Genomic DNA, 26,805 nt, shown 5'->3' with positions numbered 1-26,805 from the left:
TGCTGGTATGGACTCTACCACTGATGACACAGGGGCTGGTTTAGCTGGCGTTGAAGATTGCTGGGTTGGCTCTTTCTTCTTCAGCTTCCTACACTCCTCTTTGGTGTGACCCTTGAATCGACAATAGGAACAAAAAGCTTCTGCTGAAGTTTCTTTGGTCTTCGCTTGAAGGTCTTTTTTCTCCGACGGGTTGGCGTTATCTGGTTTTGGCTTCGACTTATCAAATTTGTTCTTGAAAGTCGGTGACTTCCTTTCTGCAACACCACATGTCGTCGTGATATGGTGCATCTTCTCGAGGAAATCGTCTATTGTTTCGACGCCTAGTGAAGCTAATGAAGCTGCTGTGCCCTTGATGGCTGTGTTCGTGATTCCATCAATAAGGCAGTGAATGACGTTGTCTTCTGGCAGCCGAAGGCATTGTAACATGGCTATTTTCTCCATGGCATAATCTTGAAAACTTTCTTTGGAGAAGATCCATTTTCGTTCGTCTACTTTCTTCATGACGTTACCGAAGAGGATTCTTCTTTTGAAGCGACGTATTATGGCTGACTTGAAGTCTGGCCAGGACCTGATATTGGCGCCCGTGCTCAGGTCGAACCATCTGCGAGCTGTTTTATTAAGCTTTGATGTGGCCGCTGACATCATTGCAACTGGTGGTAACCCATGGATTTCTGCGATACTTTCTATCTTTTCAATCCAGAGTTCTATATTCTCCTGCTCAGTACCTCCGAACTGAGGTATCTGTGAGGCTAAAAACTTGGATGCATTCGTCGTTACTGGCGAAAATTCTGACGTCTGCGAGCTGTCGAAAATTCCAGGGGAATCAGTTGGTCTCTGATCTCCTCTTGCTGTATTGTTACTGGCACTGGTCATTACACGTTCGAACATTTCCTGCTGAGACTTCATCATTTCTTGCTGAGACTTTATTAAATCCTGCTGAACTCTGTCTCGCTCTTGTTGTGCTCTCATTTGTGACGCTACTAAATCACATAATTGTGCGATGACCGAATCTCGGCTGGGGCCCTGCTGGGACGCTAACGGGGGATCCGCTTTGTTCGCTCGCCTTTGTACCGGCGGCGATAATGTCTGTCTATTTGGTGTAGAGGAACCAAAGGCTTGTTGCGTTCCTTCTGAAACTGGTTGATTCATTCCGGCCAGGCGTGGTGAAAGTCTTGGGGGATCATTTTCACTTGTTAATGCTGGTGACGAGAATGTTCTATTCAGCGGCGAGCTGAAAGGCACGTTAAACGCCACTGAACGAGTTTGAGTTTTCCGTAGGCTTAAATCGATGAGTATGTCTATACATCGATCGTGCTTGTCAGGTACATCCTGGAATCCTAGCTGGCGTAGCTCTTCCTGAAGCTGAGGCAGCGTAAGGTTTTCCAATTGCGCGCGCGTATGCATTTTGAATTTTTTTTCAATTTCACTTGAGCGCAGTGCGTCGTATTTTGCGACTGTCCGTACCGGCACGCACTTGTTCGCCAATATGGCCGCTCTCAAGGCGCGAACCGTAAAATGGCGCGCACGATGTTCTAGCACTTCCGCCCGGCTCGTAGCAACGGCGAAGTGTTCTGACTGCAATTCCGCACAATGCAATGTCCGCGAATGTCTCTTCGCACAGCTCTCGGCAACGGCGATAGAATGTTCGCGTATAATTTCCCGCACAGCACTCGGCAACGGCGAGAATGTTCGAGAGCGACTTCCCGCACAGCGCTAGCAACAGCGAGAATGCTCGAGAAACTTCCGCACAGCAGCGGCGGGTAATAATTTCCGGACTATATTCGCGAATGTTCCGCACAGCACTCGGCGACGGCGAGAATTTCGCACAGCCCGTGGCAACGGCGATAATTCCTCACAGCTTCAGCAACGGCGGTTATGTTCGCGAATGTCCGTTTTCGCGTAACAATCGCGGCACCAATACTGATAACCAACGATGTCTTCCGGAACACGCTCGTGATCCTTCGGTGGGGAAACCGAAACGCGATCCGTCTACTTCTGGAACACGCTCGCGACCGTCGATAGCGATGTATCGCGAACTGCGCAGAAACTTCTCGGCGGGTTCACTTTTTTTTCTGTGTAGCCCGTCCTGTAATTATTCGGGCGATTTTTACGCGTAATCGAACCAAATCGAGACTAATCGAGCCGTATCCCACTTCTGAGCTGTAAGGGGCGGTCAGGATTGGAAAGGTTAAACTCGGTAAAGGATGAGACTCGATAAAGCGTAAAGAGACTTTATTAAATATGTCCGCGTAGCCCGGTTACGACTTACTCGCACGCCGTTCGCACAAGAAGTGCTTTGAACAGGGAGTGTCTCCCTCGCCCAGACTCATAACCAATCTCCGCACGTACGCATCAGCCAATCATAGCACGCCTGCCTCAGCCAATCACAGCACACATGCATCTACCAATCCGAACGCTCTAGGTGGCGCCAGGCGCGAGTGTACCTACGCGAGCGCCTCGCAATAAGCGCGGGAAATTCAAATGCGGCTTACGTCCTTAGTCGACGTTTACATACGTGTGAAAATTTTTTTAATACCAAATAATGTGAATTGTCAGCCATAAAAATATTGACAACAATACAAATAGAACCATCACGTAACATACAGCAATTATCATGTAAATCTAAACTGAGCAAGATTTCATCAAACACAATTTTACGATATTGATTACAATTAGGAACAACATTACATGGAAGAAGACCTATATTATGCTTCATAGACACATGAATTGATGAATCAATAGTGCAATAGTCAATTGCTGCATGTGCTTCTATTTCGGAGATTCTGTTTGAAATTTGTTGAAGGACAGAACCAGGTTTTCTACAATATTTTCTGAAAACAGCCATATTATTTTCATATGGAAAAGCTGAAAATGAATGTAGAGGACCTAATTGTCGCACATCGTTTGTAAGATGAATAAGACCATGTACATTGTACGAATTAAATGTTGGACCATAAAGATTATTACACCTATTAACAAATTTCTTTAATGCAAGATCAGCAAAATTCAAATACCCAGATAGCACAAAAGTGAATAGAAATTCATAGAGAATTCATTTTAAAGAATACATACAGAACTATAAAAATGAATACATGAAGAATTCCTGAAGAATTAATCACATCAAATTCGTCCTAAAGTATTCCTCAGAAGTTCATATAATGAATACTTCACGATTTAGTGCTGAGAATACTTTAAGAATTTGTGAGGAATATGTACAAATCCTATCTCGTTCTCCCGCCACATCTAGGTAACCTCTCATTGGATATTCATTTGTTATTTGGTGTCCGCGGTACGTGTTGTGTGGCCGGGGTCGCTCAGTCGCGTCAAGTCGCGAGTTGCGTATACACGTTACGGTACATTATATATGTTCTGTGCGTATGTTCACGTCTCGGTCGTCTCGTCGCAGTGTGTCGCAGTAGTGAGACCGTGATTGTTGTCGAGGTGGTGCGCCGGTTTATCGACAAAACAAGCAGGTTAAATAGGGAGATAGACGGGACGCCGTTTGAGAGACGCTTGTCGCGTTAATTTGTCGGCGTCTCGCAGGTGACTTATTGCTTCAACGTGCGTTACAAACGGCTCGTTTTTCCGGTTCCTACGGAAAAATTAACATATATGTATGTAAACATCGTGAACAGAAATTAACATTTCAACACGTGCTATCGCCGGCGTGAGAAGTGATCCACAAAGAGGGAACACTGAGAATTTATTTGGCAGTCTCGGGACTCGAGGTGCGTCGCAGATACAAAATATCAAAACACGAGCCTGCGAAGCTCGGTCACGTGGCCGGTACGTGACGTAACGCCGTCCAGAAGGTAAAGGAAACGCGGCGTTTTCGAGTCGAGGACTCGTCGAGGGTTTTTCAACGCATTCTGAGGTCGTTCCCTCGTTTTCTTCTTATCCACGATCTTATAAAGAAGCCAGCGAATTCAGTCGAAATTGTGAGTATAATTATTCAACTACGTTCATTTATTATTACAGATATATATTTCTACAAATCATAATTTGCTTAAATAAATTATTAAAATATAATTGCATGTAGGGGAGACCGGGGCTAGACCGCTAACGGGGTAAATCCGCCAAATCAAATATCTCGGAACCTGTATATTGTGCGAACTCGCTATTAACATTGTAAACGCTGCTTATGGTACCCATGTGACCAACGGAGTTTCGGCAGGTTACCTGCCGTGTTATGATTTTTACGAGGGCAAACGTGTTTTCGGAAGGTGAAAGTGAAATTTTCTGCGCGTGGAAATTTTGTAATATCTGCAATAATATTTGCTCTCCAAATCTCGAGGTACGTGATTATAAAAAGTAATGCATGCTGAACACGAATTCAGTGTAGTTTTTTCATTATCGTTGATGTCTAATATTTCGTGGGCGATCAAACCTGAAACTTGTGTTTGGGGCTAATCAGTCAATAAGCACCCGGGGCTGGTCAGTCACTGTGGCGCGCCGGGCGCACGACTTCAGCTCACGGCGAATTCGGCGATTTCAGGTTAGGTTTCCCTCGAGCGTGATTCTGTCTTCCCTTGCACGTGCGTCAGTTTGTATAGGAGGGAAATAGTACGCACGTATCGTCGCAAAACGGGTGTTTTGGCCGACCGAAAAGATGGCGGACCGTTGTTTTTGAGATCGCTCGCGTTCACGGCACGTCGGCGAGGTACGGCGAGGCACGGCACGGCTCTGAGATCCCGCGATTTCCGCGCGAGAGTTGACATGCCGCGCGCGCGGTAGATCGTCGTTGTTGGTCGTTGTGTCAGTGACAGTCGCGCGTGCGACCGCTTCGTCCAGCGTTCGCCGCGCCGGCGTTGTAGTGGTGGTGGTGTCGGTGGTGGTCATCGTCGTCGTCGTCGTCGTCGTCGTCGTCGTCGTCGTCGTCGTCGTCGTCGTCGTCGTCGTCGTCGTCGTCGTCGTCGTCGTCGTCGTCGTCGTCGTCGTCGTCGTCGTCGTCGTCGTGGTCATCGTCGTCGTCGTCGTCGTCGTCGTCGTCGTCGTCGTCGTCGTCGTCGTCGTCGTCGTCGTCGTCGTCGTCGTCGTCATCGTCGTCGTGGTGGTCGTGGCCGTCGTCGTCGTCGTCGTCGTCGGCGCGTCGAGGAATCGGCGCGAGGACGCCGTCGAGTCGGTAAAATGGTCGCGCTCCACCGCGAGCTTTTCTAACCCCCCTGTCGCTATTTATCGCTCCCCCGCGAGAAACGCGGCTTGGTTAGGTTGCTCGAGGGTCCGCGCTGATCCTATGGCATCGGAACGCCGTCACGCGTGTTCCCCGTGGTTGCCCGCGTTGACAATATGACGTGCCGTTGGGGAGTTTACGATTTGGTTAACCTCTGTATTCACGTGCCTAAATTGTTTTATGGAATAGGTAAAACAATTATTTTTTAATAATGTTTCGCATAAAAATTTTAAATAAATTTTTATATTTTTCTCTTAAAAAACAATTATTAAAATGTATCCTATCATTTTTCAGGATTAGATGTACGTATATGTATTGAAAATGCAGTGTGACTGATTAACCCCGGGGGGGTGACGCTTAAACCCCGGCATTTTTGAGATTTCAATTTTTCCATCGTTGTCGTTTTTGCTCCATACCGGTTAAACAAAGCGACGTAGATAAAAATTTCCTATATAAATTTTGTAGCTAAAGGTTCGCTCTTTACAGTGGTATACCACATTTAACTAAAATTATTTATTTTCTTGTTAAAAATCGGCACCGAAAAAAAACTGACCTTTTAGCCCCGGTCTCCCCTATTTATAACTGTTCTCACATTTTTTGGTAAGTTACGAAAACAAGAATGTGTTTTAAGAAGAGATAAAATATTATTACCTTGTACGTGAGTAAGATTGTTTTCTACAAAACAGGATGCTATTTTTTCGCGAAAAGATGGCTCAATAACCGAGGAAGTATTACTAATAACAGAGGACACACTATCATCAGAAGAAAGAACATCATTATCAAGAAGAACATCTGCATCATCTTCAACATTTATAGAACATGCACTCGATGAACATGCACTATCGCAAATATAATTATTTTCCACATTATCTGTAAAAGTATGTTTTATATGTGACGTGCCACACTTACCTTGAGTCTTAATATTGTCTAACTCTCTTAAAGTATTCTTTAATATATAACTCTTATCATGCAAATTAGTTTTAATTTCGGATCTAATTCTTCTTTGTTGCCTATCACTCAATTGATGCCACCGTTTCCGTGAAATAGAGCGTTTCATACTTATCTTATTATATTATTATTCGTCGCCGTTGTCCAAGTATTGTATATTGTATTCTTATTTCTCACCGATAAAAATTCAATTTCCGTCTGATCACTGACCAAGATAAATTGTTCGTCCGGCAGCTTTTGCAGTTATTCTGAATAAATGAATAACGCAAAGCGCGGTATATAAGTGCCGCTCGACTGTACTAACGGTTCCACCAATCACAAGCTTGTAAGGTATGATTCAGCGTATGGCAGAGTTTCCACTGAGCGCGTCACGCGTCGCGTCATCCGTCACGACCAATCAAAACATCGTATTTTATTAAGGCCATTCCACGTAACAAAGTTTTAGTTATAATCGTAAGGCCGTAAGAAAATAGACCAATCACAGTCGATTATTTTCCTTGAGCTTGAAGAATAATTGAATGTGATTGGTCTATTTTTTTACGGCCTTACGATTATGACTAAAACTTTGTTACGTGCAATGGCCTTTGCATTATTTGTGACGGGATGTTCAGATTGGTTAACGATACATGACGCGATGCGTGACGCGCTCAGGGGAAACTCAGCCTATCTCCAGCTTTTTACTTTTATGGGACAGATTACCGACTGTAGTTGTAATTGACTTATCGGCGGTAACCCGTTGGTAACCCGTCTCATAGGGTATAAAAGCCAGGGCTGCGTTCACACCGGCGTTCCAAAATTCAATCAAAATCGGTATCTCAAGTGCTATATAGTGTATGTACGTGACCTAAATTATATAGATTTTAGAACGCAGCCCAGCGCTGGCGGTGAATTTTGAAACATCTGACGATCTGACACAGTCGAGATCGAGAACGACGAGACTGACGAGAGTCGGGAACCGCTCGCTGCCGCCGAACTACAAACTACAAGGTGACACGGTTTCACAGATCTGAAATCTGAAAGTGTTTCACGCGTCGCGACCGACAGGCCGGCTCGAACCCGTGCGCAAATTGCAGCCACCTCTGCATCGCTTTGCCAGATCCGGAATTTGGACAGGTCAGTTACAAACAATTTATCATTATTTGACAGTAGGGGAGACCGGGGCCTAACCGTCAGTTTTTTTTCGGTGCCGATTTTTAACAAGAAAATAAATAATTGAAGTTAAATGTGGTATACCACTGTAAAGAGTGAACCTTTAGCTACAAAATTTATTAAGGAAATTTTTATCTACGTCGCTTTGTTTAACCGGTATAGAACAAAAACGACAACGGTGCAAAAATTGAAATCTCAAAAATGCCGGGGTTTAACCGTCACCCCCCCAGGGTTTATCCGTCACACTGCATTTTCAACACATATACATACATCTAATCCTGAAAAATGATAGGATACATTTTAATAATTGTTTTTTAAGAGAAAAATATAAAAATTTATTAAAAAATAATTGTTTTACTTATTCCATAAAACAATTTAGGCACGTGAATACAGAGGTTAACCAAATCGTAAACTCCCCAACGGCACGTCATATTGTCAACGCGGGCAACCACGGGGAACACGCGTGACGGCGTTCCGGTGCCATAGGATCAGCGCGGACCCTCGAGCAACCTAACCAAGCCGCGTTTCTCGCGGGGGAGCGATAAATAGCGACAGGGGGGGTTAGAAAAGCTCGCGGTGGAGCGCGACCATTTTACCGACTCGACGGCGTCCTCGCGCCGATTCCTCGACGCGCCGACGACGACGACGACGACGACGACGACGACGGCGACGACGACGACGACGACGACGACGACGACGACGACGACGACGACGACGACGACGACGACGACGACGACGACGACGACGACGACGACGACGATGACCACCACCGACACCACCATCACTACAACGCCGGCGACAATGACGCCGAGACGATGCGGCGAACGCTGGACGATGCGGTCGCACGCGCGACTGTCACTGACACAACGACCAACAACGACGATCTACCGCGCGCGCGGCATGTCAACTCTCGCGCGGAAATCGCGGGATCTCAGAGCCGTGCCGTGCCTCGCCGTACCTCGCCGACGTGCCGTGAGCGCGAGCGATCTCAAAAACAACGGTCCGCCATCTTTTCGGTCGGCCAAAACACCCGTTTTGCGACGATACGTGCGTACTATTTCCCTCCTATACAAACTGACGCACGTGCAAGGAAAGACAGAATCACGCTCGAGGGAAACCTAACCTGAAATCGCCGTGAGCCGAAGTCGTGCGCCCAGCGCGCCACAGTGACGAGACTGACGGATAAATCCCGGGTGCTTACTGACGGATAGGCCCCAAGCACAAGTTTCAGGTTTGATCGCCCACGAAATATTAGACATCAACGATAATGAAAAAACTACACTGGATTCGTGTTCAGCATGCATTACTCTTTATAATCACGTACTTTGAGATTTGGAGAGCAAATATTATTGCAGATATTACAAAATTTCCACGCGCAGAAAATTTCACTTTCACCTTCCGAAAACACGTTTGCCCTCGTAAAAATCATAACACGGCAGATAACCTGCCGAAACTCCGTTGGTCACATGGGTACCATAAGCAGCGTTTACAATGTTAATAGCGAGTTCGCACAATATACAGGTTCCGAGATATTTGACTTGACGCTTCAACCCCGGCGACGGTTAGGCCCCGGTCTCCCCTATATTGGATACCGAAGTTACTTATGATTTTCTATCTATCTAGAAAAGACAGCGAGATGGTCGAGATGAAGCGCGTAGACTGCTGTGATGAATATGACGAGTTTGACGACGACTTCTTTGTTGACGCAGACGAAGAAACTTTGAAGCGTTCATTGGACAAGATCAAGATGACGAACGAGGTACTTGAAATTAACGTTTATTACTAAATATATATATATATATATATAAAAATTATATCGCACTAATCTAATCGTGCAAATTATTTAGCTTGCAGACAAGTTAACCAGTGAGCAGGAAAAAGAGATGGACAAGGAATTATTCGGAGGTCCATCGCCTTATTCTCCGTTTAGAGATAAAATTGGATTCTTTGCGAATCGATCGTGTGTTCCGCCGAATTTAAATTCCGTTTCATGTCAGGTACAGTTAGAGACAACATTGATAATTCCGTTACGCATGCGTTTGTAGAAGACACAAGCGATATTGAGACAATTACTATTGTGAGAAACGTGAATGCACGTGAGCAAACATCAATTAAAATTGTCAAATGTAAATGGATCAAGGAATGTTTTAAAAATGGAATATGTGACATTACAGATTACCTGATTGATTAATAAAGATGTATGTATGTATATTGCTAGTTGTTTAATTATAAATATACCCTATTATAATACCCTATTATTAGATTAATAAGATTTTTTTTATATTTTTGTAATAGCAAATCTTGCCCGTAGTAGACATTACGCTTAAAAAGCATAACATCGACGAAACATAAAACCAATGTCGAAAACTATACAACTAGTTTCGTTCTCTCTATTTAGACCATATGGGCACCCCCCATGGTCCCTCTTTTATCTGAATAAAAAAAATATCAAAAACTATTGATAGTTGTAAAAATGACATCGATAATTTTCAATAGTCAAAACTATCGATAATAATCGATATATATATTTTAAATAATCTAAATATTTTTGTATTTATAATTAAAAACATTTTAATATAGTATTTCTTTATAATTAATCTTTAATTTTTCAAGATATGTGGCCAATTATTTCGGATCTTATTTCAAGACCGTCTTTTAAAGCCGTTGCACGTAACAAAGATTTAGTTTTAATCATAAGGCCATAAGAAAATAGACCAATCACACTCGATTATTCTTCAAGCGCGAGAAAAATAATCGCCTGTGATTGGTCTATTTTCTTACGGCCTTACGATTATTTATTAAATAAAATGTCTTGATATGCCAACAGAGCATGCTGCGTTTCTGCAGCGTTTTTGCCATCATAGTGTACTCGCAGACAAGTTTAATTTCTGCTGACAATCTGTTGTTACACTATGATAGCAAGTTATGTGCAATCTCGGTGTGCACTCTGTTGACACATTGTGCCAGCATGCAATGTTTGAAATTTGCTTTATTTATGCTGATAAACTCTGCTCAATTTTTGCCGCATTTCTGCTGTTACATCGTGACGCACATTGTGCTTAATTTTAGCTGCGTTTCTGACAACATCAAGAGACACGGTAGTGTCTCGCGCCAAGTACACGCGGAGCGATACCAACCGTGACTCTTTTACGCGACGCGACGGGTTGCGAGTACTCGAGATGTTGAGATCTCGATAACGAGTGAACGGATCAAGTTCTAAGTAGGCTTGATCGATAGCTTGGGGTCGACTTGGGGGGGGGGGGGTATCTCCTATAATATTTTCCGCTACGTGCCCTACGAGCGGAGATATTGGGACGCAAAGTCCAAATGTGAAAAATTTTATTTAAGATACTCCTCCTCCTCCTCCTCCTCCTAACGCTGCGATTATAACATACATATAACAGAGTAATGTCACTTTCACTTTTTCGACACTGGCGGCGCTTTCGCCAGCGCGCTGTCACAGTCAGTTCAGTTAATACGTGTGTGTACTGCGCGCAGTGCAGATAGTGCGTTCAGTGCGCTGTCACTGTCAGTTCAGTTAACCTATCGAGAGACACGGTAGTGTCGGAGCGAGACCGACCGTGACTCTTTACGCGACGCGACGATTAATTCAAGGTAATTGTTTTATATGTAATTATCCTATATATCTATTATTCTATATATATTACTGTTACTTACTATACTACGTTTACGCGATTACGCGAGTGTTTACACAGGTTAACCTAGATATATTGACGGCATGGAGCTGATGCCGAAGAGATCCCGTTTACGCGAAGGAATTATCGTAAGTTATCGTATCGTTTTCGTAAGTTACTATACAGAATTAAGTAACGCTCGCGTAAACGTAGTATAGGTTAGATTACCGGTTTCTTACAAAATTTTACATAAAACGCGAGATTCACTTATGGGAGCTTTCCAGCAAGCGACACAAGTCGACACAGGTATCGTTTTTTCTTTGTTACTCATTGCCAAAAAAGAAAGATAGAACGACGTTTGTGTCGGCTTGTGTCACTTGCTGGAAAGTTCCCTATGTATGCAAGTTTAACGCCTATTGAGTTAATATGAAATAATTTTCCTAAATGTAAAAATAACATGATGTTATATATGCGGTTTGGCGTGAATATATATATAATATATATGTGATTTCTGCCCAGTGCTCTGAATGTTATGTGATTTTTGCCCAGTGCTCTGAATGTCATCTAGTTATACATATCAAGAATTTTCGATGGGCTTCTTTAGAAGATAGGATACGAAGAAAATCCTAATGATGAGGATATCACAAAGATGCTAAGGCTAGATGCCACGAAATGGGCATGTATCGTCGATTATGCAGAAGCGGAATGCAAGTTATATATTGACGGCAGGGAGCTGATGCCGAGGAGATTAATTCCGTTTATGCAAAGGAATTATCGTAAGTTATTATCGGTTCAACTTATTTTTTATTCTTTTCCAGTTTTAAGAGTTAGAAAAAGATAAAAATGCTCTCTTTTCATTTCATATATACATTTTACATGTCCTCCTTCTCTCTTTTATTCACTTATACTATCTGTTGTACTTCGAAATCACTTATCTCTCTTATCTTCCTTCTTTTTACGTCTCCCTTTCCTTTGATGTTACTTAAAATTTGTAACTTTTCCATTTTTACTGTTAGTAGAATATGCTCCTCAAATTTGACAATTTATTTCTGAAACATTTCGTATTATATTATGCACTATATAAATTAAACTATGTATAATATATATAAACTAATTATATGTATATTTGTGAATTATAGCAATTAGATAAGGAACTAAAGTTTCGTCATATCTGAAAAATGGCACCACCGAAGGTATTACTGGGACAAAATCGACAAAACAGCACTGCAACTTTAAGGAAAGGAATAACGACCAGAAGTCAAAATTCTTTACAGAGCAATGTATTACGACAACCCAATGTTGGTAGAGAAACTCGCGCCAAGCGAAAAGCGGAAGTTTCGTCATCTAAAGAAAAAACGCATAAAAGATGCGCTTTTGCAAACATATATATAATATTTACTGTAGAAAGAAGTACTGTAGAAAGAATTTTAAAACATCAGGTTGTAGAAGATTAATTACATTCTTCTGTTGGAGACTAATGCTTTAATTTTTTATTTTATTCTCCAATAAAATATCCGTCTTATTAAAATGGAATCTATATAAATGTATACTAATTCAATCACTACTATCTGAAAATAGTGTGCCAAGGTGTCTATGTCCACGTTAACTCTGGCTCGGTACATACTGGAACATTCTCTGATGGATTATACAATGATCAGGTTTAGTGATAGTAAAATGGCAGCGGCGGCGTTGTTACTCGCGTTGCTAATGAAGGACTTGGGAGGACGGAATCCAACATTAGAATACTATAGCGGTTATAAACTTGACGACATAAGAGATATTTGCAATCTTTTAAACCAGAGCTTGCACTGTTAAAAATGGCATTAAATTTAATGTACATAAGTACACAAAATTTAATATATTTGTAACTGAAACATATGTTTGTGTACATATTCATGAAATTTAGTGCACTTTTTCATAAAATTTAATGTAAGTACGCATAAAATTTAATGTTTATGTACATGACATTTCAACACAAAAACTGAAAGTATATTAATGTACATATGTATGGAATTTAATGTACACATGTACGAAATTTAATACCCTGTATATAATTTAATAAACTTTACATGAAATTTAATATACATACGCATGAACTATAATGTATACGCACATTAAATTTAATGCAGAAACTGAAAATATATTAATCTATATATATGCACAAAATTAATGTAATTATAAGTTTTTGAAGTAAACGGTGGTCCCCTAATCGGGGGATATGCGCATAATGATGCGCACGAAAATCCCACATCTCTCTCTTTCGATTGTGGCGCAAGAATGAGAAAGAAATTTCTACGTGTTTCTGCACGAAGTGGAATAGTATCCCTTAGTGTGCGTCACGTGGCTGCTACACGTACACGCGAACGTATACATGTGTGTAGGTAGCGCTGGTAGCGCCTAGTGATACGTGCGCGCTTCGCATATATGTGTATGTGTATAACAGTCGTGCGTCGTACACTGAGCGATACCTGCTAGTGCATGTCTTACACGTCGTAGCGGGAATAGTGATATCTTTCAGAAGTGGGTGCTTTTGCCTCGATAAAGTGAGACACTCAAGAGACAAACAAATTTCGACGGCGCGGTGGTTGGTGGTTTGAGGCTACCTTTTACGACTGATTGCTGCCAATCGAAGGTTATAACGGTAAGTTTTTGTATACTTTTTTGTTACAAGTATAGAAAATACGATTTTCCGTGTGATTTCGATTAATTTTAGTTGATTACACGGAAAGAACGGTTTTGCTAAAGTATCTAAAGAGAAGGGTGTGACGAAAAAACTCGTTTTTAGTTTGTTCGGGGAAAGTAAAACATCATTTCTTATAGTTTTTGAGGCAAGAAATCTGGTGCTAGTTAAAATTGCGTCGCATGATGGGAACACATAGAAAATTTAAATCGAGAAAACGAGTAGCATTTTGCAGTCATTCGCGGGATAGGACTCTGCTACATGTATCGATAATACATAGTATTAAACAACATATTTTAACATTAAAAGATACAGAATAATCTATAAAGATGCAATAATATTTAACAGCAAAAATATCAGACGTAACGGCGTTTGCATGAGCATGTTCGAGTCGACTTCCCCCACCCAGTGGCTAACGCTCGAGATCTTTCCACAGAATGTTTACATATTTCTTGTGCATCAAAACACAGCTATTCCTGAATTCAGTTATAACATATTTAATAACAAATGAAGTAAAAGCGGGCCTTTTCGTCACACGCTTCGCTAAATTACGCACAAGCTATTTGTTACATTTATTGCATTCTTTCTTATTTCTAGTCTTTTCATTATTATTCTTATCTAATAACGCCAAGTTTTTGTACATTACAAATTTTTTATTTCAATAAAATTTTATCATTTCTGTTTCCTTTTTAATTCTTTGAGATGAAATGTTATATATTTTATTAAAATTTTTTAAATTAAATACATTCACTTGGGTTAAAACAGAAAGATTTTTCAATGGGAATACAAAGATACTTACCACTTGGATTTTACATGTTAAAAATAATACAGCTGTTATTTTAAAGAGCAATATATTCTCTTTATAACTGGCGCAATTAAAAATAAGTACGATATACTAGCGTTATTTGTTCAATTTGTCATGTTACTACTTAAAAACAAGTAGGTTATATAGGATATTAGGCCAAATTTGATACATTTACTTTACTTTTATCCCCATTTTACTCAAAGTATTCTAAAATTATATAATGACGATATTACATGTTGCAGGCTAAAATGTTTTACTGTAACTTCTGCAATTTTGGAACTCCATATTTGAAAAGACACTTAGACCACCATAATTATCATAGAAACATTACTCGTGTTTATTATTGTGGCTATGACAGATGTAAGAAATTTTTCCAAATTAGTGCATATTTAAGAACACACTTACATCGTACACATGGATTACTATCAAAAAAACAAGAAACATTTCTGGACACAACTTGTTCTGCAGATGAAAGAGGAAAGTTTGTATGTAGGGGAGACCGGGGCTAAAAGGTCAGTTTTTTTTCGGAGCCGATTTTTAACAACAAAATAAATAATTGAAGTTAAATGTGGTATACCACTGTAAAGAGTAAACCTTTAGCTACAAAATTTATTAAGGAAATTTTTATCTACGTCGCTTTGTTTAACCGGTATAGAGCAAAAACGACAACGGTGCAAAAATTGAAATCTCAAAAATGCCGGGGTTTAAGCGTCACCCCCCCGGGGCTGATCAGTCACACTGCATTTTCAATACATATACGTACAGTTAATCCTGAAAAATGATAGGATACATTTTAATAATTGTTTTTTAAGAGAAAAATATAAAAATTTATTTAAAATTTTTATGCGAAACATTAAAAAATAATTGTTTTACCTAGACCTATTCCATAAAACAATTTAGGCACGTGAATACAGAGGTTAACCAAATCGTAAACTCCCCAACGGCACGTCATATTGTCAACGCGGGCAACCACGGGGAACACGCGTGACGGAGTTCCGGTGCCATAGGATCAGCGCGGACCCTCGAGCAACCTAACCAAGCCGCGTTTCTCGCGGGGGAGCGATAAATAGCGACAGGGGGGTTAGAAAAGCTCGCGGTGGAGCGCGACCATTTTACCGACTCGACGGCGTCCTCGCGCCGATTCCTCGACGCGCCGACGACGACGACGACGACGACGACGACGGCCACGACCACCACGACGACGACGGCCACGACCACCACGACGACGACGATGACGACGACGACGACGACGACGACGACGATGACCACCACGACGACGACGACGACGACGACGATGACCACCACCGACACCACCACCACTACAACGCCGGCGACAATGACGCCGAGACGATGCGGCGAACGCTGGACGATGCGGTCGCACGCGCGACTGTCACTGACACAACGACCAACAACGACGATCTACCGCGCGCGCGGCATGTCAACTCTCGCGCGGAAATCGCGGGATCTCAGAGCCGTGCCGTGCCTCGCCGTACCTCGCCGACGTGCCGTGAGCGCGAGCGATCTCAAAAACAACGGTCCGCCATCTTTTCGGTCGGCCAAAACACCCGTTTTGCGACGATACGTGCGTACTATTTCCCTCCTATACAAACTGACGCACGTGCAAGGGAAGACAGAATCACGCTCAAGGGAAACCTAACCTGAAATTGGCGAATTCGCCGTGAGCTGAAGTCGTGCGCCCGGCGCGCCACAGTGACTGACCAGCCCCGGGTGCTTACTGACTGATTAGCCCCAAACACAAGTTTCAGGTTTGATCGCCCACGAAATATTAGACATCAACGATAATGAAAAAACTACACTGGATTCGTGTTCAGCATGCATTACTCTTTATAATCACGTACCGCGAGATTTGGAGAGCAAATATTATTGCAGAAATTACAATATTTCCACGCGCAGAAAATTTCACTTTCACCTTCCGAAAACACGTTTGCCCTCGTAAAAATCATAACACGGCAGGTAACCTGCCGAAACTCCGTTGGTCACATGGGTACTATAAGCAGCGTTTACAATGTTAATAGCGAGTTCGCACAATATACAGGTTCCGAGATATTTGATTTGACACTTCAACCCCGTTGACCTTTTAGCCCCGGTCTCCCCTACAATCAACATTTGCAAGAAAGAATTTGATAATTTTCATATTCTTACAAAACATTTGAAAATGCACATTAATAAAAAACAACAAATTCGATGTCCGTTTCAAAATTGCAAAAGAGAATATTCTATTTTATCTTCTTTTACCAGTCATATATCAAAAATTCATAAAAATCGATATGATGAAGCAAAAATAGTTACTGTTAAAAATCTTAAGAATTGTAGTAATGACGAGATTATTGAATCTGAAGAGTCATTAAACAATACACTGCTCGAAATTGATGACCAACCTAATATGATGGTGCAACATGAATCTTGTGATGTCCAATGTGACGCTGATGAATCAGATTTATTCCTTAAAAATGTTGGTCAATTTTACTTAAAGTTGGAGAGTAAGTTACTACTTCCAGCATCAACAATTCAGTATATAGTTACTGAAATGAATAACATTCATGACAAAGGACAGAAAATTGTTCAACAAAAATTAAAAGAATCTTTTTTGGCTGAAAATATTTTATCTAATGAAATAAATGAAATTATCAAAAAAGTTTTCAAGTGTGATCCTTGGATTAAAAGTAATAGCATTTTTCAAACAGATTTTAAGAGAAAAAAATTTTATAAAAAAGAGTTTGATTACGTCGATCCAATCTTTATTAAAATTGATAAAGTAACGAAAAAGTATTTTGCTTACGTGCCTGTGCAAGAAACGTTAAAATATTTTTTCAAGGATAAATCATTGCAAGATATAATTAATCTTAGATCGCAATCCCAACACGACGAACTTTTAAAAGATTTCACAGATGGAAAAATGTTTAGAAGCAACTTGTTTTTCAAAGATAATCTAGAAGCTTTACAAATAATTCTTTATCAAGATGCATTTGAAGTCGTCAACCCAATAGGTTCAGCAAAGAAAAAACATAAATTATTGGCCGTTTATATGAGTTTGGGTAATGTACCAGACAACTTTCGCAGTCACATTAACTGCATTAAACTTGTTGCTCTATGTAAAGAAGCAGATTTTAACCATAAAAGTGTTTATGGAAAAATAGTAGAAGATTTAAAAATTATTGAAGAAACAGGAATTGAAATTGATGGTAAATTTATTAAGGGTTGTCTTGTTTTTATTATTGGTGACAATTTAGGCAGTCATGGATTGGGAGGTTTTGTTGAAAATTTCAGTACAGCACAATATTTGTGCAGATTTTGTCACATAACAAGAGAAGAATTTTATTCTGATGGTGGTTCATGTAAAATGTACAAATCAAGGAGCATTGAATCGTACAACAATGCTTTAGACAAGATTGGAAATAAAAATGATTTTGAAGGTATCAAATTCAATTCAGTTTTCAACCAATTAAAAAATTATCATGTTTGTTCACCAGGATTACCTCCGTGTTTAGGACATGATTTGTTCGAAGGAGTTGTAGCCTTCGATTTGCAATTATATATTGCTTATTTTATTGATAATAAATGGTTTACTTTAAAACAATTAAACAAGAGAATTGAGAACTTTAAGTATTCGACAGAAGATCGACAAGATAAACCCTGTATAATAACTGTTACGAGTAAGAGAATAAGTGGAGGTGCTTGCCAAATTTGGAACTTTCTTAGACTTTTGCCTCTTTTAATTGAAGACAAGATTGAAGCAATTGATGATAAAGTGTGGATTTGTACACTTCTACTCAATGAGATCGTTGAAATCATTTGTTCCCCAACAATTCATAAATCTTGTTTACCTTATCTACAATTAATTATTTCTCAGTACATTTCAACGAGAGAAATGTTATTTCATAAAGTCAAATTGCGGCCAAAGCATCATTACTTGATTCATTATCCTGAACTCATTTTGCAATTTGGCCCTCTAATAAAAGTGTGGACTATGCGTTTTGAGAGCAAACATCGTTTTTTTAAAAGAACCATTCGATACACTCTTAATTTTATAAATGTACCAAAATCTCTTAGCATAAAACATGAACTTTTACAAAGTCTAGTATGATTAGGAGCAGACATTAGAATCCAAACAGAATTTTATGAAGTTAGTAACTTTCACATTGACTTATACAACAAGGATATATGGAAAGCTATACAAAATGCTAGGTTACCTCAACTGCTCCAGCAATGTAACAAAGTTGTTGTGAAAGGTACCGAATATAAACAAGGATATGCTTTAGTTTTACACCAAGATGGTTACCGATATAATATCGTAATAGGAAAAATATGCCCGTTTCTCTTCTATGAAGAGAATATTTATGTTTTATTCGAGGTGATAGAAAATAACTATATACCACACCTTAATGCTTACGAACTTGGCCAAATTAAATCATATGAATGTCGTAACCTGCAAGAGATGTTATATTTCAAACCATTGCATGTTTATACTATAGGAAGTATGTGGTGCATTAAACCATCACATGGTTTTGTTTCTCATTGTATTTGATACCACTATCTACATCATCCATATCATATTAAGTACGTATATTGACTAACGATTACCATAAAGGTATAACTGTAGATATGTAGTTAATATTTTTTGTATATTGTATATTATTTAATAAAAAATTATGGATTAGCACGTTTACAAAGTTATCAGAATTTGTGATTATTCATATTTTATTACATTTTTGCTGTATTATATCGAAATGTTGATTATTGTCTAGTTTAATTTAATTGTATTGTTTTGTTTAATATGTTTTAAATCAATTTATACATTTTCTCTTATTAACGTAAGTAATGCACAAGTTTTTGCATGTTGCCGTATGACTTAAAGAGATGCTGAAGTCATGAACCGACTGAACGATTTACATACAATTTACAATACATAAGGTTTACAAAATATCAGTACATTCCCATACAGCACAAAATGTTTTTTAAATATTTTTAAAATATTTTTTAGGAAGATTAAAATAATTTAAAATAATTTACAAAAATATTTTTTGAATGTTTCTATGTCCGTCAGATCATGTCAGAAAAATATTTTCAAAAATATTTTTAAAAGATTGCAAATAAATGTATTCAATAATATTTGTAAAATCTTTTAGAAATATTGTTTTAAAAAATAAAATATGTTCATAATAATTTTAAAAATGTTTTAAAAATGTCATATAAATATGAGTCATTTAAAGGTATGTATATACCGTTATGCTGTTGTGAATTAAGAATTTTAGAAAAACAAAAAAAAAAGAAAATACATTTATTATGTATATGTCGTGTGTGCATACAGCCGCGCGGTCACCCATCCGAGTCAGTACCGCACCTAACGTCGCTTGACATCGATGATCGAACGGACTAGTGGTGATCCTTTGATTCTGACGCTTCCTTGTTGCTTATACTTCTATATAACATATCTTTATAGTGTTCAAAAATCGTGTAATGATAATAACCGGTAAATATTAAAAATAATAACGCAATTACAATTAATATACAATAATTATTATTAATATGAAATTTGTATATTTAACATAATATAATATTAATATAATAACGTTAACAACATGCATGATAACGCCTGAAGACGCTACCTGACAAAATTTATTTAATGAATTGAATCAATGCTACCTGACAAAATAAAGAATTTATTTAATGAATTGAATCAAAGTTGAAAAATAATTAGGAATTAAATTTAAAGAAACATAAATCTAAAAAAAATCTATTCTTTATGTATGTGTGTGCATATATGTTCACGGAGTAAGTTATAGTACTATATTTTCAATTATTCTTATAATATTTCTGCAATGTTGTTCTAATATTTCAACGAAATGTTGCAATTGTCTTTACAACATTACATTGCAACTTGTAACGTTCCTGCAATGTCTTGCAAGCTTCTATGCTTGCTGGGTCTTGCAAGCTTCTATGCTGTATGGGTCTGTTTTAATTACGAAAAACTCAAAAAATGAAAATAAAATTGTCGTGTACCAAATTTGATCTTAAAATGACGTCTAATTCATGTCCTTTTCATGACGTCATACTTTCATATCCATAATAGGACGTTGGATACACGTCATATAAAGGACATATGACGTCGTGGACGAAATATGACCTTAAATTGACGTCAATAAGACCATGTGTGCTACCTGGAATATTTACATGGGAAGTATATATATATATATACAATTTCTGTAACTTTTAAAGTAAATATCTCAGAAACGGGTCGGACAATCGATCGCAAATTTAACACAGGTTTTTGGGATATATAAGTGCACAATCTCTGTAAATTTCAGCTTTATCCCTTTATTTTGACATAAGCGACATACATCTTTAATTAAGAATATTTCATAATATTTCAAAAATATTTTTGAAAATATTTGAAAAAAGATTATAAAACCAATAAGAAATAAAAATATTTTTTAAATATTTTGAAACAAGATTATGATACAATAAATGTGTAGATTCGAATTAATATTTTAAAAATACATTTCAAATATTTAAGAAAATTTTATCTGGGTGATAAAAAAGAACGTTTTTAAAAATATTTTTAAAAGATTCTTGAAATATTCTTAAAAATGTTACCACAAAAGGTTTTTAAACCATTTTAAAATATTCCTAAAACCATTTTAAAATGTTTCTCGCAATATTTTTATAGAAATATTTAGAAATATTTTTTGAAAACATTTTGTGCTGTATGGGTTATTACTACTACATCAATATCGCACTCATACATACGGATAAATTTTTATAAAACCTTTTCATATTGAATTAGGTGTTTAAGTCTAATTTTAAAAACTCAACGTTGTTTCTTCTTGTAATCTACATGTTTAGAGACTCCAATTTCATAAGTATAAACTCTAGAACTTTTATATCAAGCAAATATTGTCATGATTGATAGCTCTGAACACCATATTCGTCTGACAAATGACAAAAAAGATCTGAATTAAAAAACTTTCGCTCTCTACATAAAGTATACTCCATACTGCATGTAAACATGTATATACTTTAATTCTGGAATAAGATTTTCAATGTAAAAGTAATACATACAAAAAGTTGTTACAAAATTATTGCGTTTTATCGGTAAAACAGGACAGACTTCAGAATTCCCTGAGTGTTACGACAATCTTTGTGCTCAGACACTTCATATTTTTCAGATCGCAAAATGCCATTATTCAAAGTAGAATAACCTGGTTATAAAAGAATTATGATAAAAGCAAACAGTATATCAGAAATAATTGAAATTGCTATAAAAAAATTAAAACTTCCTGAAGACAACACTTACAAGGTAATTATCATAAAAGTTTTTGCAAAAAATGAGTTACGTTTATCAACCTACTCATTAATAAAATATAATGTGATTGAATATTTTTGTAGTTACTTGTACAAAATGATGGAACAGAAATAGATGATAATGATGTCTTACTGGAATATGCAGAACAATGTAAGGATGCCATTGTTTTAACGATTTTGGATATAAATATGCCTTTGGATTATGATAAAAAAGACGAAAATAACCAAAATGTTTCAAATGAATGTAGTTCAGCGATGCAGAGAGGTAACATTTCAGGTATACATTTCATTATTTTTTTATTAAGTTTATTTTTTAATATTCTTAATGTAATGACGTTTATACGCATTCTTAAATTTATAAATAAATAATAACGTATTAAAACTGGGAAATGTATCAATATATTTAAATTGAGGAAAATGGCTACCCGACTGAAAGTAAATCTTAGTGCTCAAAAATAATTTTCGAAATGAATTTATATACAATACATTTACAAGTTTTCTCGAACTGTACACTTCCTGTTTGACGGACTTTTAAAACGCAGCCGTTAAGTAGAACAAGAAATGCAATGACGCAAATTAAATTGCTAGTCAATTTAATAATTTTGATAATAATTTCAATACTGGAGGATCGTGGTCGAGGTAATATTTTTCGCAACAAATTCTTTACAATTTTCAAGATAAAGGGGTTTGTAGAGATGCTTGTAGGCATAAAAATTATCGTAGCCCTTTGATCGTTGACAGTTACCCACAAGCCAATGAAGTAGACAGTTGTACAATATTATTGACTTAGACCATAATTTATCTTTTTTTTACAATTTCCTTATGATTTTATCTAATTTTTTCACTTGTGACATTACTATTAAATTATATTATACTTTTAAATTGTAATCCCATCAGTGTAAGTCCACAGGGATACCTTGTCTTACCTTAGCCATGAGGCAAGAGATAGGGAGAAATGACTTTATTTTAAAAAAATAAAGTTTAAAATTCTCTGAAGATTTTATTTTATGACAGTTATATTAAAAGATTGATATGCAAAGAATATTTAAGAAGTAAAAATGATTCGTTGATTATGGAAACTTAACTTTTGTTCATCATCAAACTTTTACTACACCGTCTTGTCCCACTTTCTCCTATATACACGCAAGTGTTTTTTTTATCTATTTCAGATTCTAGTTCTATCAGTAAAAAATCTGAAACATTAAGTTTATCAAATTATACATCAAGTACAACAGTAAAATCAATAAATCTAGAAGACACAGTGTGGAGTAAATTATCGGAAAAAATAGTTGCTACTTGCAAAAGAGGAGATAAACTGTGTTTTTCAGATAGAAAAGCAGTTATTCAGAAAATCGTAGAATATATGATTGATACTCACAAAGACACGACAAGAGGTAAAGCACATGAAATTGCAAAAATCCTCTGCAGTACTTATCCGAAAACTTTTGGTGATACAATTGGTAACGACGAAATGTGGGGAACTGGCTTAGAAACCGTAAGGCTTGAAATTTATAATGCCTGTCTTTATAAGATTAATTCAAGAAAACGTAAGAGGAAATCGAAATCTACGGATTACGATAGTGACGATGCGGAGCAAGAAGAACGCCAGAAGCAAGCTGCAACATCACGATATCAAGACGAGTACGGCTGTACTGAATATGCACCTATTCTACCGTTAGATGAAAATGCAGAAAGTCAAGAAAATAAACGACATATTTTATTACAACTTTTTGTTCTTTGCGAAACAAGTCCACAAGTTTTAAAATTAATGGAAGAAACGTATCCAACTCTTCGTGCCGTATTAAATGAGAAAAACAGAAATTTAGAGAAAATCGCCACTGACTGGCCTTTTTTACAAGAAATTGATTGCTTCTTTCAACACTGTTCTCGATTATTAGGAAAAAATGTTCTCCAAGTCTGGACAAATTCACTCAGTAAGAAGGCGAAACCCATGAGACAATATTTCAAACTTAAACAGAAAAAGAAAGGAAATGAAATAAATGAGATTATAAACGATTGCAAAACAGCTATTCAAATAAGGAAAGATAAAATGCCAAAACTACTAGTAGTTTTCCGGTTATTAATCTTTTATTTCAATGAAAAGGAAAATTTTCTTTTTAAAATAATTGGAGTAAGTAGAATAAAGCCACTATCCTCTATAGCTTAATTTATAATTATGCTTCATAAACCTATTAAAGTGTTTTTTTATATTTCAGGATGACATCGATGATGTCGACGTAGCACATGCTGCTGACACGCAATATCCTGTGCTCATTATCAGAGGTATTTTTATTAGAAGTCTCTAAACAATAAATGTTTTACTTTATTTTTTTAACAATAATTTTCAATTGTACTTTGCAGGAAAATCGTTATATGATCAGGATGCAAAATGCAGCGTCGTCATTAATCAAAAAATTTTAATTACTTCCACGAATTCTTTTGAAGGAATCTTGATAACTTTTCTTGCACATTACGTTTATGGATTTTGCTATGCGCCTGAAATTGAAAAATCTTTAGAGTTTATACAAAGGTAACTATGTTTTATTATAATTTGTGTATATATATAAATATATATATATAGAAACACTTAGAAACAACAAGTAGGTCATATTGGGTACTAAGTCATGTGGGGTTCAGTTACCTTAATGTATTAATAATAAATATATATATTTTTAATGTATTGAATGTGTTACTTTTATGTATTAAAAATGTAAATAAATAAAACTGTTTAAATTATTTAATTTAAATGTTTATTGTTTTCAGAGTTTTTTTACAAATTAATCCACAAAGTGGAGCAAAAAGAGCATCAAAAGCTCGTCGACAAAAGTCATTTAATGTGGCTGTATTTAAACTTGCGAAAGAACTTTCTACATTCTGTGATGAATTCCGAATTGAACCAAGTGATACATAAAATTCGATTATTATTGTACGCTGCTAGGAATATGTGAGTAATTATGTTTCTCTCATGCAAATCAGCAAGAAACAATAATATGTATAATAATTTTTTAAAATATTTGGAGTGAATCTTTTTCTCAAAGAAATAATTATCAATTAAAAGAACATGCTTTCGAATTAAATCTTAAAGAAAATAAGATAAAAATCCAGAATCTTAAATTAATTTTAAATGCGCTACACTTCAAATTTATAAAAATTAAATTGCAAAATAAAACTAATATTATCCAAATTAAATTGCAGATGTTTATTATTATTACATATGATATGAATACGGATTTTACTTTGCAGGAACTTTGCTGCAATCCGTAAGATCTGGCCGTCCGGGGTTCCGAGCGTGAACGACTTTAATTGCCGGTCTCGGAATAATTTGCTGATTGCATTTGAATTTTAATCTTTTTATGAAAACATAAAATGATATTTGTTTTTTTTTTTATGAAAACCTGATATTTGTTTTTTTTTTTTTTATGAAAACATCAATTCTGGATGTAACAAAAAGATCTATAATATGTTATAAATTCTACTGATAAACAAATTTAATTAACTTTTGTTTCTTATTTTTTCGAAATAATTTCTGTTCAAGAAGAGTTGAAATTGTAAAAGAGTAAAAACACATTATAATCATTATAATCTTTCAAATTAATGCTTTATCTTTTTTTCATGTTAACCCGTCTGTATAACATTCAATAAAGAATGTACATTAAAATTTAATTATATATAAAATGATTCATTATTTAAATATTGTAATAGTGCGTTGTTAACCCTTACAAAAAATACACGCAACAGTGTCCGAAATTACACTCAAATGAGTGTTAACTCGCAAACAAACCTCTATTGAGAGTTAACACTCATTTGAGTGTAATTTCGGACACTAGTCGGGTGTATTTTTTGTAAGGGAAAAATTTCTATTATACATAAAATGTAATGAAAATGTAACGGAAGCAAATTTCATAAATGTACATTATAAACGTTTAATGTTGTCAATGAAAATAAAGTTACAAGTAACTTAAATTTAATGGCACATGTATTAAATTTCATGCACAATGAACATTAAACTTAATGCACAATGAACATTACACTTAATGCACAATGAACATTAAATTTCATGTAATAAACATTAAATTTCAGTAAAATAAGCTGAATTTTTTGTTTCTACATTACATTATTTGTATGTCGATGTGCATGAAATTTAATGCATGTACCATTAAATTTAAGTTACGTAACTTCATTTTCATTGACAACATTAAATATTTTTAATGTACGTTTGTGAAATTTGCTTCCGTTACGTTTTCATTAAATTTCATGTAGAAATTTTTAACAGTGTAGGAAACACAAAGAAGCATTAAAGTCCACAGCAAGTACAGCCACAAGTAAGTATTTACTTTTTGCTATGTATTTCCTTTATATATTGTATATATATAACATATTACACTTTATATATTATACACGTTATAATTTATATATACATATATTGAAACATATTTTTGTGAATAACCAATGTTTATTCGATTTTATTTGCATTCTAGGATTTTCTTCGAAGTAGCAAAGCTGCCCCTAAAAGAGACTTTAGACATATAAATAGAAAGAGTACTGAAGTAACTTGTAAGTCAAAAAAAGTGCTCCAAAGTCAGTATATAAATATAGGCAGATGATTCATCTTGATAACAAGACATTAGAAATTAAGACTAGTCGCGTATCGAATTGTTGGACAACCTAGACATTAATTAAGTGATCGTTAGCACGCGAATAGCGGCGCTGATCTTTAAATTGTATAATGCGTGAAACAAAGGCGTAAAAAACGTAAAAAATCTCGAATGCATGTCAAAAAGTTTTGTCGCAAAACTTCATTGAGTTTTTTACGGGTACACTAGATAGTATATTGACTCATTATCTTTTTTATTATTATATATATATATATATATATATGTATATATATATATATGACGCAGTAATCTCTATATCATCCCTTAGGAAAATTTACTTAAAAAAACTTAAAATAAACTAGAAAGTTTACCAAAGAAATTACTATTGATAAACTATTGATAAACTAGAAGTGATTTCGAACCAAACTTTAAGTATTTCTATAATATACTTTAAAGGTTACTTTAAGTTAACTCAGTTTAACTCATGCAATTACTATTAA

At 36.6% G+C, this 26,805-nt stretch overlaps 2 long non-coding RNA genes and 1 pseudogene across 2 annotated transcripts; all 3 read left to right on the top strand.

The window, feature by feature from the left end:
- Nucleotides 1–8,942: 8,942 nt before the first annotated feature.
- On the top strand, nucleotides 8,943–9,476 carry LOC139783719 (uncharacterized). Its single transcript, XR_011721353.1, has 2 exons — nucleotides 8,943–9,026; nucleotides 9,115–9,476. It is a non-coding gene; the product is annotated as an uncharacterized lncRNA (long non-coding RNA).
- A 1,698-nt stretch (nucleotides 9,477–11,174) lies between these two features.
- Nucleotides 11,175–12,388, top strand: LOC139783726 (uncharacterized). The gene is made up of 2 exons (XR_011721358.1): nucleotides 11,175–11,678; nucleotides 12,042–12,388. It is a non-coding gene; the product is annotated as an uncharacterized lncRNA (long non-coding RNA).
- Nucleotides 12,389–17,748: 5,360 nt separating this feature from the next.
- LOC139783722 (uncharacterized) lies at nucleotides 17,749–25,480 on the top strand (annotated as a pseudogene).
- Nucleotides 25,481–26,805: the final 1,325 nt, after the last annotated feature.

This window comes from Temnothorax nylanderi, unplaced genomic scaffold (genome assembly GCF_030848795.1).
Source record: "Temnothorax nylanderi isolate EJ_2023f unplaced genomic scaffold, tnyl_v1.0 TNYL_tig0534_pilon, whole genome shotgun sequence".
Taxonomy (NCBI): Eukaryota; Metazoa; Arthropoda; class Insecta; order Hymenoptera; family Formicidae; genus Temnothorax; species Temnothorax nylanderi.
Note: the sequence above shows the minus strand (reverse complement) of the source record. Positions and strands in the feature narration are given on the sequence as shown.